This window comes from Schistocerca gregaria, chromosome X, assembly GCF_023897955.1.
Source record: "Schistocerca gregaria isolate iqSchGreg1 chromosome X, iqSchGreg1.2, whole genome shotgun sequence".
Lineage (NCBI taxonomy): Eukaryota > Metazoa > Arthropoda > Insecta > Orthoptera > Acrididae > Schistocerca > Schistocerca gregaria.
In genome coordinates, this window is record NC_064931.1 from 362,329,107 (window position 1) to 362,342,888 (window position 13,782).

Sequence of the window (13,782 nt, forward strand, 5' to 3'; positions counted from 1 at the left end):
GCAGTGGTGGATGTGGGGAGAGAAATGGCGGAGTTTTGAGAGCGGACGATCTGGACGTGTGTCCATCAGAAAGAGTAGATTTGTAATACCGGATATCATGGACTGATATATATATTATCACTTTTGAACACTAATAAGGTAAATACATTGTTTGTTCTCTATCAAAATATTTCATTTGCTAACTATGCACATCAGTAGTTAGTGCCTTCAGTAGTTTGAATCTTTTATTTAGCTGGCAGTAGCGGCACTCGCTGTGTTGCAGTAGTTCGAGTAACGAAGATTTTTGTGAGGTAAGTGATTTGTGAAACGTATAGGTTAATGTTGGTCAGGGCTATGCTTTTGTAGGGATTTTTGAAATTCAGATTGCGTTGCGCTAAAACTATTGTGTGTCAGTTTAGTGTTGATCAGAATAAGCAAAGAGAGTAATGCCTGAGTACGTTCAGTTTTGCTCAGCTGTTTGAAAATCAAATAATGTAAGAGGTTTATCAGCACAGTAATTCATTAATTTTTCTACGGGGACGTTTCATATGTCGACCCTTAGCCGAGGATACCTCACTGGACTCTTCTGATTTTTTTTTTGTAGTTTGTGTAATTAGTGTAGCTATTGTTTATTGCTAGCGCGTAATTATAGAGAGAATTTCCTTTGTAGTTGTAGTTTTTCATTTTGTACAGTAAAACCGTTCTGGCAGGCATGTAGATTTGCACCAAGTATTTTGCAGCTGCGCTTGCAATTAACTATATATTATTTTCAATGCTATATTAATGTATTTTCTTATTTTGCTCTTCAAATTGTGCTTTTCTGTGTTATCGTGTGAAATATTGTGACAATAATGGCGTGTCAAGAACGTAATACTAGGCTCCAAAGTAAACTGGGAAATGACAGTGAAGACGAAAGCAGTGCGTCAGCGCCGCCGTGGGATGAATTACTGTGCTGGTAAACCTCTTACATTATTTAATTTTCAAACAGCTGAGCAAAACTGAACGTACTCAGACATTACTCTCTTTGCTTATTGTGATCAACACTAAACAGACACACAATATTTTTAGCGCAACGCAATCTGACTTTCAAAAATTCCCTATAAAAGAATGGCCCTGACCCACATTAACCTATACGTTTCACAAATCACTTACCTCACAAAAATCTTCGTTACTCGAACTATATATATATTACAAATTTACTCTTTCTGATGGACACACGTCCAGATCGTCCACTCTCAAAATTGCGCCATCTCTCTCCCCACATCCACCACTGCTGGCGGCTCACCTCCAACTGCGCAACGCTACGCTCTGTTAACAGCCAACAGCCCAACACTACAATGGTGAATATTACAACAATGCCGCCCAGCCACAGACTGCACACAGCACAGCCAGTGATTTTCATACAGTGCGCTACGTGGAGTTACCAATATAAAAACCTAAACAGCCTACTTACATAATTTACTTTTACTTAGTATGAAATGTAAACCATCATTCTGTTCTACGCATCTTGTCAACCATAACTAATAAAACAGAGACTAATTAAGTATTACAAGTATCTCATATCATATGAGAAACAGCAGCTCATCTGTATGGTAAATACTTAACTATTTGTAATGAAATGCACCCAGCAGATGAACCTCGTTTTTGGCATTCTAGATATTTCACATAACCTACACATATTCATGGCTCTCATTTTAGATAAATGGTGAGTATCTCGATTTATTTCCATGTATTTGAAACTGTCCAGCGAATAAAACCGCTTTCTATTTGAACCCATACATGGGTAACTCACCCACATGTCTGAATCAATTCACATTTGTCCATTTGTTCAGTCTGGCTGTTCAGTGAATTTATGTGGTCTTCTGAGTCTGTTTCAGTTTGAGTTTGCAGTTACCGACGTGACATATAGCATCTTTCGTTGATTCCTTAGATAGTGAGCTATTAAGCTATTACGTTGAGGGATAAATTTTGCAAGGGAAGTGTGAAGAATTTGCTGAAGAACGTAGAACTAGTTCAAAGTGTAACATTTGCGCCAAAATTTTGAAACCTTAGACAAGAGATTCTCTAGATATAATTTCAAAACACTAGCCACTTGCAATGAATACAACCAAGAAAAAGGAGCACCTTTGTCCTGTACTGCGAACCTTGATACAGCAGAAATATCCCTATATTTGTCAATACCTGTAACTCTCACTCACGGAGCGCATACTTCATAGATATGGGAAAATCTCAACTATATCTGCCCGGCATCGTGTTTTAGCAATTAGAACTATAGTGGCGTGAATTCTGTCCCTGCTGAGAGGCTATGTTCGAAGGCTTGCAAAACCACCACATAAAAAAGAAACAGACTTTGTGGAGCTCTCTCATCAAAGCTCTTTTCTTGTTGAACGGTATCGAAGTATTGGAAATGATCGTATTTCACTCATTAGTGTCAATCACTATATATGCTCAAAAATAATTCCTTGCTTCTACAACACACAAAACGGGGCTGTCGGAAGAACAATGTTTCTCAGTGTTATGGAATGACTGTTTCCTCATTTTTGGTGTAATCACAAATAGTTTTAAGAAATAGTATAATACTTGAATTTAGAACGTTTTGTTAATACTTTTTAAGTTGACATTACGTTTGAACGTAATTCCTTTGAATCAAGTCCACACCTCGTGGTCGTGCGGTAGCGTTCTCGCTTCCCGCGCCCGGGTTCCCGGGTTCGTTTCCCGGCGGGGTTGGGGATTTTCTCTGCATCGTGATGACTGGGTGTTGTGTGATATCTTTAGGGTAGTTAGGTTTAAGAAGTTCTAAGTTCTAGGGGACTGATGACGATAGATGTTAAGTCCCATAGTGCTCAGAGCCAGCCTTTGAACCAACATAGAACTAATATACAAAACAGAACTACCAAGAAAAATTAATGTTGCGGTTTCCAAATAATATGTTCAATCTAGAGGATCTTTTTTCCATCGTACATCTGGAGTAACATAGATTTCAGTATTATTAATCACTCACAAATTTTCTTTAATACACTACTGGCCGTTAAAATTGCTACACCACGAAGATGACGTGCTACAGACGTGAAATTTGACCGACAGGAAGACGATGCTGTGATGTGCAAATGATTAGCTTTTCAGGGCATTCACACAAGGTTGGCGCCGGTGGATACACCTACAACGTGCTGACATGAGGAAAGTTTCCAACCGATTTCTCACACACAAACAGCAGTTGACCGGCGTTGCCTGGTGAAACGTTGTTGTGATGCTTCGTGTAAGGAGGAGAAATGCGTACCATCACGTTTTCGACTTTGATAAAGTTCGGATTGTAGCCTATCGCGATTGTAGTTTATCGTATCGTGACATTGCTGCTCGTGTTGGTCGAGATCCAATGACTGTTAACAGAATATGGAATCGGTGGGTTCAGGAGGGTAATACGGAACGCCGTGCTCGATCCCAGCGGCCTCGTATCGCTAGCAGTCGAGATAGGCATTTTATCCGCATGGCTGTAACGGATCATGCAGCCACGTCTCGATCTCTGAGTCAACAGATGGAGACGTTTGCAAGACAACAACCATCTGCACGAACAGTTCGACGACGTTTGCAGCAGCGTGGACTATCAGCTTGGAGACCATGGCACCGGTTACCCTTGACGCTGCATCACAGCCAGGAGCGCCTGCGATGGTGTACTCAACGACGAACCTGGGTGCACGCATGGCAAAAAGTCATTTTTTTCGGATGAATCCAGGTTCTGTTTACAGCATCATGATGGTCGCATCCGTGCTTGGCTACATCGGCATAACGATTGACAGCGTGTATTCGTCATCGGCATACTGGCGTATCACCCGGCGTGATAGTATGGGGTGTCATTGGTTACACGTCTCGGTCACCTCTTGTTCGCATTGACGGCACTTTGAACAGTGGACGTAACATTTCAGATGTGTTACTACCCGTGGCTCTACCCTCCAAGTGGCTCTGAGCACTATGGGACTTAACATCTGTGGTCATCAGTCCCCTAGGACTTAGAACTACTTAAACCTGACTAACCTAAGGACATCACACATATCCATGCCCGAGGCAGGATTCGAACCTGCGACCGTTGCGGTCACGCGGTTCCAGCGCCTAGAACCGCACGGCCACTCCGGCCAGCGTTCTACCCTTCATTCGATCCCTGCGAAACCCTACATTTCAGCAGGATAATGCACGACCGCATGTTGTAGGCCCTGTATGGGCCTTTCCGGATACAGAAATGTTCGACTACTGCCCTGGCCAGCACATTCTCCAGATATGTCACCAATTGAAAACGTCTTGTCAATGGTGGCCGAGCAACTGGCTTGTCACAAAACGCCATTCACTACTCTTGATAAACTGTGGTATCGTGTTGAAGCTGCATGAGCAGCTGTACCTGTACTCGCTATCAAAGCTCTGTTTGACTCAATGCCCAAACGTATCAAGGCCGTTATTACGGTCAGAGGTGGTTGCTCTGGGCACTGATTTCTCAGGATCTATGCACCCAAATTGAGTGAAAATGTAATCACATGTCAGTTCTAGTATAACATATTTGTCCAATGAGTACCCGCTTATCATCTGCATTTCTTCTTGGTGTAGCAATTTTAATGGCCAGTAGTGTAGTAATAAAAGTATTAATATGTTTTTCTGTAAAAATTAAACAATTTTATTAGAAAAAAATGGTTCAAATGGCTCTGAGCACTATGCGACTTAACATCTGTGGTCATCAGTCGCCTAGAACTTAGAACTAATTAAACCTAACTAACCTAAGGACATCACACACATCCATGCCCGAGGCAGGATTCGAAGCTGCGACCGTAGCAGTCGCGCGGTTCCGGACTGAGCGCCTAGAACCGCGAGACCACCGCGGCCGGCTCTTAGAAAAAGTCATACATAAATAAACATTGGCAAATCACCCGTGTAACTAATTTAAATAATATGAATTTTATATGCGATAACTAACAACTTTTTTCAGTATCGCAATCTCTGATCTAAAGAAGATAAATCGAAAATATCGGTATTTCTCTCCTTGATACATTTTCACCATCGATCTCAGTACAGCGCGGAGTGGCTGCGCGATTACAGGGGCCATTTCACGGATTGCATGGCCCCTCCCGCCGAAGGTTTGTGTCCTCCCTCGGGCATGGGCGTGTGTGTTGTTCTTAGCATAAGTTAGTTTAAGTAGTGTGTAAGTCTAGGGATCGATTACGTCAGGAGTCTGGTCCCTTAGGAATTCACACACATCGATATCAGTCACACGATTTATCGAAAATGTTATCGACCGTTGGCATAATTTTGACGTCTCTACTAGGGTGGTGCTTTGTCCACAGCTCACATGCTCTGCGATCTATCTCGCGGCCAGTGCACGAGGCACGGTCTCGACTTGTACCGTTGACGATTACAGTCAAAAGCTTTTGTCAGACTACCTAAGCACTTGCACGTGGCTAATTGGTAAATGCTCAGAGCAGTGCGGTGAAAGCAGAGATCAAGTGTCCCTCGCCAAACAATGTGAAAGTGACCGCACCAGTACGAACACAACTGTATTCTGGGTAAACTTGTGTGGGAGTAGTGCCACGTGTTAGCACTGGTGGTACCCGAGGGCCCTTCAAGAATATAATGAAGCTTCTGGCTTCATCGCATGGCATTTGCATAAATATCTGTATTTGCACATCTGTACTCGGAAAACCACCATACGGTGTGTGCTGGATGGTGCCTCTGGTAAGCTTACAACTGTTCTTCACACCCTTTTCCTTGTTCCATTCGCAAATGGTACATGAGGAGAACGGCTCTCGGCAACTTTTTAAATATCTCGTTTTGGTTATTTCACGAGATGTATGTAAAAAGATGTAATACATCGTCTGACTCTTCTCCAAACCAATGCTCTTAGAACTACAAAAAGTAAACAATTCAGTGATGCACAACCTCTTTTGCAGTGTTTTCATTAAAAAAAAAGGTTCAAATGGCTCTGAGAACTATGGGACTTAACATCGGAGGTCATCAGTCCCCTAGAACTTAGAACTACTTAAACCTATCTAACCTAAGGACATCACACACAGCCATGCCCGAGGCAGAATTCGAACCTGCGACCGTAGCAGCAGCGCGGTTCCGGAATGAAGCGCCTAGAACAGCTCGGCCACTACGGCCGTCTGCAGTGTTTTCCATTGTAGTTTGTTGAGAATCTCCGCAATACTATCACGCCTACTAAACGATCGCATGAAGCAACGCACCGCTCTTCATTTAACCTTCTCCAGCTCTTCCATTAATCTGACTTGGGAAGGGTCTCAGACTGGTGACAGATACGAAGGGATCAGTCGTACAAGTGTTTTGTAGGCCACTTCTTCCGTAGATGAAGTAAACTTCAGAAGGTTCTCCCAATGAACTGCAGTCTGGCTTTTCCTATAATTTATGTGGTCATTCCACTTTAGGTCGCTCCAGATGATTACTCCTAGGTACTTTACGGTTGTTGCTGTTTGCACTGATTTATTGTTAATAGCGTAATCGAATAGTAGTGAATGCCTTCGCCTTTTTTGTGCAGCATACATTGCATTAATATTTTCATTCAGATTGCGCTGCTTGTTTCTGCCCCAATAATTGATCCTTAACAGAGGTTCCTGCGTTTCGCTACAGTCTTCTGGTGTTGCAACCTCCTTATAGGTAGCAGCATCGTCAGCGAAAAGCTCCAAGGAGCTTCCAACGATATTCAATCGATCGTTTACATATACTTTAAACCAGGACGGCCTTATAACCCTCCGTTATGTAGTCCCGAAATGACCTTAACATCTGTCGATGTCGCCTAGTTAAGAATGAAAGAATACTTTGAGATATGCAGCGAAAACTAATATTTAGTTTCTTACTAACATCAATAAATCTCACTTGATAGCACCTACATGAGCTCGGGACAGCTGCTTAAAGAGCGGATCGCCAGTCGCAATGCATGCATTACAACGTAATTCTTTGACAGAATTGAACTCTTGGTCCAAAATCACTTGTATCGATTGCTTGCTCGTGTGATACAGGCGTGGATTGTTCTCCACCCATACATACCACACTGTATTAGTCGAAATGAGTACAGCAAGGAAAAGTTGCCTATTAATGAATATTCTTCTGCACGATGCAACACCGTGTTATCAAATCCCATTGCGTGAACAATTCTTTTTCGAGAACTTTCGCTACATCGCTGTAGTTTCAAATATAACTTTTTTCGTAAGGTACCACCGTGAGCTCTAAATTTCTTCCACTTAGCCTGACGACTTTTGCTAAGCTTTTCTCCGTGTATTCGTTCGGCTTTCCGGGCTCTTCACGTTGCTTCGCACCTATCACTTATTCAAAACCTGTTTCCGCTTGAAATATTCAGTGACTACCATTGGTTATTTAGCTCAATATACTCAGTTCCAGATCGTTTCACCTTTAAGCTTTGACACGCTCTGTTTCGGAAAATTCTACGTCAACGATTCTATAGCATGTGAATAGGTTGTTTTGGACTCCACAATGGAATAAGTAGGCTACGTATTTATAAGTGAAGATCACATATATCGCCCTTGTTCTTCTCATACCACAACCGCATTTTGTGGCTTTTTAAGAATTTTTCGTAGTTATATTACGCGAAGCAGTAGATGAGTATTGTTATTTGGGCAGTGAAATAACTGATGATCGCCAAAGTAGAAGGGATATAAAATGTAGACCTACGCTGGCAAGAAAAGCGTTTCTGAAGAAAATTAATTTGTTAACGTAGAATATCGATGTAAGTGTTGGGAAGCCTTTTCTGAAAGTATTTGTATGGGGTGTAACTATGCATGAAAGTGAAACATGGGCCATAAACAGTTTAGACATGAAGAGAGTACAAGCTTGTGAAATGTGGTGCTACAGTAGAATGCTGAAGATTAGATGGTTGGATCACATAACTAATGAGGAGGTACTGAATGGAATAGGCACCTGGCTAGAAAAAAGGATCCGTTGGTAGGACACATTCTGAGACATCAAGGGATCACCAATTTAGTACTGTAGAGAAGCGTTGGGGGTAAAAATTCTAGAGTAAGACCAAAAGGTGAATACAGTAAGCTGATTCAGAATGATGTAAGTTGCAGTGGTTGTTCGGAGATGAAGAGGCTTGCGCAGGATAGAATAGCATGGAGAGCTCCATCAAACCAGTCTTCTGACTGGAATCCATAATATCTTCATATTATGCAAGGCCTTTTGATGGCGGTATATGAAAGCTTTCGTTTGTTGTATGACAAATGGCATATTTACTAGGGGAAAATCGGAATTGCGAAACCTCTTACTTACTATGATGTTATCGCTATTTTTGAATTTCATGTTTCATTTTATTAGTGAAAAGGAGCTCTTAGAACGGACTACAGTGTGTTCGCTCAACTGCAGAAGACGGCTCGCTCTTTGCACATACTTTTATTACACCTGACGTCAAAACACGAGGCCGACGTTTACAGCTACATAGAATGGTTATCGAGGTCCGCCCAAGCTAAGCCCCTTTATCATCTGCGTATGCGGCACCACCCATATGCCCTGTCACAGGATTGCAACATCTTCACTATCTTATAGGGGCAAAACTGATTCTGTTCCAAGTAAGCTATACTTTTTTACTGGTCGTATGTATGTTTGGTGCGTAGATCAAAACTGCAACGCAACGAATTCCTTAAATCACAAACTGCTACTGCGCACAGTTATCCTGGCAGAAAGGCAAAATTTCAGAAGGAAAATAATACGGCCAATAAAAAAGTTCAGTTGATTTTCATAAGAGAAAAAAGAAATCGTTCCTAACATTAAACTGGCGAGAATACATAATATACCGAAGTAAGACCTTTGCCGTATATTTCCAAGATGATTTGTCTCGAAAGAATTATGTTCCCAAAAGTTCACACTGCGTCGTGTGCTAGAATTGCAGATTTGCTCTTTGCTGTGCACAGCAGCTCTTAAGATGGTTTCTTCTTTTCGTAGTCATTATTTTCATGCGTTGCACACCCGAAGATTCGTCCTCTACCTAGAAAGATTACAAGACCAGAAATACGCCCATCATGAGTGTATTTTATTTCCAGTTTTAATTCCAAAGACATAAGAATTTACTGTTCATTAAGTAAATACTGAGAGTATGCAGGCTGTGCCAGAACTTCCGGTATATTTTAAGTTCCCTCTTGGCGCACAACCAGTGCGATACCATCACGGTGTTATGGCGCCACCTGATGACGTTGGGACATCTCAGCCATCAGGACAGCACGAGACGAGGCAGTCAGTATTTGGCGAGCAAGTAGAAGTTTGCTCTTGGATTTCGGCTCTCAGCTGTTGCTCTGTTTGCAACTTCCATACTACTTTCCATTAGGAAGTTGTGCTGAACTCCTGCCTTCATAAGCAGTGACCGACGCCTAGAAAATAATTTTGAGATATCGTCATGAATGTAAAATGAGGTAAATTCTTTTATTAATACAGTTTTCAATGACTTCACATGTGTAGGAGTATTTCGTATCCGTTTTTCCTGGAACCTTTATCTGAGTAGTTTTCACATACGAAATTCGGAGAAATTTCTTTTGGCACGCCCTCGTATTTTGACAGGTGATACGTTATCGTAATAGTTGAGATGTATTCTTTTGAAGACTTGTTCGACTATAAGTAATTTTGTAAATTACATCGTCATCACCTCTCCTATGACGTGCACCTGTGTGTTTGATGTTTATTTACACAGTTTTAAATCAGTTTGATGAATGTTCTACGAATGCAAACACATGATACGGTGAGAGATTTAAGGAGTCTACACACACTAAATATTTATTGAAAAAACTAGTCTGTCGAACCTTCAATACACTGAAGTGACTGTCACACCTTTAATAATTTTGCCAACATTGCTAGCTCACAATGCGATCTCAAAAGCTTAATAAGTCAAATACCCAAAAAAGTGTGTGCCACATTCAGGATAGCTACAGCTGGTAAACGACAGAAAAAAAACGAAAAATTGGGTCCAAAAAGGCAGAACAAATAAGTGACTTGTATATTACTAATTAAAATCATGAACACGGACCTGAAAGATTTCAGGATTAGGGTGAGTCCTCCAACTTACAACACATTATTATGGTTGAAAAAGTATAAAACAGAGAAGGAAATAAATTAATCAAAGGGGCAATCGCAGTTTGACGAGAGATTAAGTGTAACTGAGATTTCTGGCTACGGAAGAGTTAGTCGAATGCTCGTAGTTTAGTGCTGTAATATCAGCAAACACAATTAGGAAATTGTTATTGAAAACTGAAGTGTTATATATATTCTCCAATTATTCAGTCAGGTAATTAACAAGACTTTTATGTTACATTTTGTGATAATATGATGAGGCTAACAAATAGACCTCTTAGTAGCCACTGTATGACGTACTTTTCTAAGTACAAGTTTTTTCTGCACTGTTGTGTAATTCAACGACCTATTAAACTTCTTCTCATTAATGATGGAAGTAATAGTGTAGTTTCCATTGACTACTCTAAAGTATTAGATGGGCCATGTTTGCATAAGGAAAGATACTGGCATACTTAGCTTTTGCAGACGACATCTGTTTACTCTCTAGATCAAAAGAGGAGTTGGAGCAAATGACCAAGGCACTAAAGGAGGCTGCCAGGAAATTTGGGCTAAACAAAGACGAAGCCAAGACAGAGTAGCTCGTTATGATGCCTGGTCGTTATCAGACTGCTGATCATCACTGCAGGTTGGGGACCATTCCTACAAGAGAGTGCAAGAATTCAAATACCTAGGGGCACTTTTCACTGAGAACTCGTCGGTGAACCAAAGATTGATGCCAGAATACGTTTTTACAGCCATCTAGGGTCCAACCGACATAGCCACGAAACCAGGACATATGCTGCAGACGATTCCGTTCTGTTCGCAAAGACACTTTTCTGGTGCCATAGCCCATAAACGCCAAATTTCGCCACACTCTCCTAACAGATACGTTGGTAGTACGACAGACATTGATTTCTGAGGCAATTTCACTCTGTGTAGCGTGTCTAGCTTAACTGTTAGCGCTGAAAACTCTGCGGAAACGCTGCAGCTCTAGGTCGTTAACTGAAGGATGTCGTCCCCAGCGTTGTCCGTGGTAGGACGTAATGCCTCAGATTTGGTATCGTCACCACTCTCTTACTTTGGATCTCGCAATACTGAACTGCCTAACGATTTCCGAAAGACAATGTCCCAGGCGTCCAGCTCCAACTACCATTTTGCGTTCAAGACCTGTTAATTCCCATGACCATAATCAAGTCAAACCCTTTCACACAAGTACAAATGGCAGCTCTGCCTGTGCATTTCCATTTTATACCTTGTGCACGCGATACTGCCGCCTTCTGTATACGTGCATATAGCATCCCATATATATTGCTTAATTCGTAGAGAAACAGGTTCCGGTACTGCGATAACCCGTGGGATGTTAAGGGGAGGAGGGGGGTTCTGAAACTTAGACTACTTAAAAGATTATTTTAAAGCTTTCCTGCGAATTTTAATAGTGCGAGTACAACATTTGTACTCAGAGTGAATCAACTGAAACTTGCACCGCACATATTGCAGAAATGGAAAATGCTATTGTTGTGTGGTTTTCACTGAATGGATTGGTAGTCAGAAGTTCGTGTTGTTAGCCCATCAACAGATTGTAATAATACTCAGAAATTACTTTTCCCGCAATCATACGTATTTTTAAATGGAACAATTCCTATTGATATTTACAAACTTAAAGTACGGTAAATTAGAATGTTAGTGATATTGATTGCAGGATTCTAGTGCGAGTCGTTTACCAGGTATTGTGTTTTGAAAAGTTCCTGCATCGACTACCCTGATAGCACACACTAAAGAACAAGAAGGTCCATTCACTGTTTATGTGCAATCTGACCAATAACAAGACAACTGACCCTTGAAAGTTGTGTTCAAATCCACCACCGACAGGGGCAATAAATGCTTCCTCTCTGGTATGGAACGACGGCCGCACACGTGATAGCATTTCAGCAGAGATGTCCGAATAGGCTGTAGTAATACGTTGTTGACTTGTAGCTGGTATGTCCTTGTACACAATGTATTTCAGCTTTTCTCGCATAAAAAAAAAAATTACAGGCGTCAATTCCTGGGAACGTGACGGTCAAGGTACAGGTTCTCTGTGTCCAATCCAACGTTTGGGAAACAAGCCGCGAAGACATATTGTAGTACTTCGTGCACTATGGTCTGCAACCATCATGTTGGTAACACAGATTCCTCCTAGTCTGCAGAGGAACGTCTTCTAGCATCTGTGGAAGATGGTCTGTTTGCAGGCTGCGATACATGTGGCGCGTTCAGTATTCCGCCTATGAAAAACAGGCCTATGAGCTGTGGGTTCACTATCACACGGCACACGTTTACACTCTATGGACACTATCGTTCCGACGATACATGTTTCGGGTTACCTGACCATGACTGCTAGATGCGGCTTCATCACCTAACAAGATAGGTGAGACATCTGGGTTATCCGGTCTTAATGCACCTGTACGGAAGTTAAGGCAATTCTCATAATCGTTTCCATGTGGCCCTTGTTTGAGAGCGATGTAATAGGGAGAAACCTATGGTCAAATGGCTCTGAGCACTATGGGACTTAACTTCTGAGATTATCAGTCCCCTAGAACTTAGAACTAAACTAAGAACGTCACACACAACCATTTCCAAGGCACCATTCGAACCAGCGACCGTAGCGGTCGCGTGGTTCCAGACTGTAGCGCCTAGAACCGCTCAGCCACTCTGGCCGGCGAGAAACCTATGTCGATGCAGAATGCGTAGGTCACTTACCTGACACATGCCACTTCGTCATGCGACTGCGCGGGAAATAAGGTGCGGATCAGCTGCAACAGCAGCAAGAACATTAATCTCCCCCTCTGCCTTCGTCACTTGTTTCCTTACGTTACGTTATCCAGTAGTTACACTACCACTTTCACGTCACTAGTTGAAGAGGTTAATAAATAATTGCCTTGATGGTTGACTTCTATGGGATATCTTGCTGCATACATCGTACAAGAATGAACTGCATTCTTCCTACACTCTCTATACACCATGAGCCTGTAGGCTTTTTCTGCATTGGTAAGGCCCATCGCCTAACTGAGTAGCAAGTAGCAATGCACTCAAGCAACACACAAAGGAAATATAACATTCTCGTACTTCGCAACTACGAAAGTTGAATTGTACAAACAAGTGATGGAGTAGGAGCTTTTCAAAGTACGATATCTCGTAAACGATCCGCACTGGAATCAACAACAAACAGTACTTGCACTCTAGTTTACCGCTCTTTTGTTTGTTAATGTCAATAGACACTGTTCCATTAAAAAAATTGTATGTGTGCATAAAAATACACGTTCTAAGTATTACTACGATCTGTTGACTGGCTAACAAAGTGAGCTCCAGACTAACAATCCATTCTGTGAAAACGGCACATCAATAGCACTTTGCCGCGCGGGATTAGACGAGCGGTCTAGGGAGCTGCAGTCAAGGACTATGACGCTGGTTCCTGCGGAGGTTCGAGTCCTCCCTCGGGCATGGGTGTGTGTGTGTTTGTCCTTAGGATAATTTAGGTTAAGCAGTGTGTAAGCTTAGGGACTGATGATCTTAGCAGTTAAGTCCCATAAGATTTCACACACATTTGAACATTTTAGAATAGCAGTTTCGCCGCGCTTGGTAGCCGCGTGTGCCGGCCGCGGTGGCCGTGCGGTTCTGGCGCTGCAGTCCGGAACCGCGGGACTGCTACGGTCGCAGGTTCGAATCCTGCCTCGGACATTGGTGTGTGTGATATACTTAGGTTAGTTAGGTTTAAGTAGTTCTAAGTTC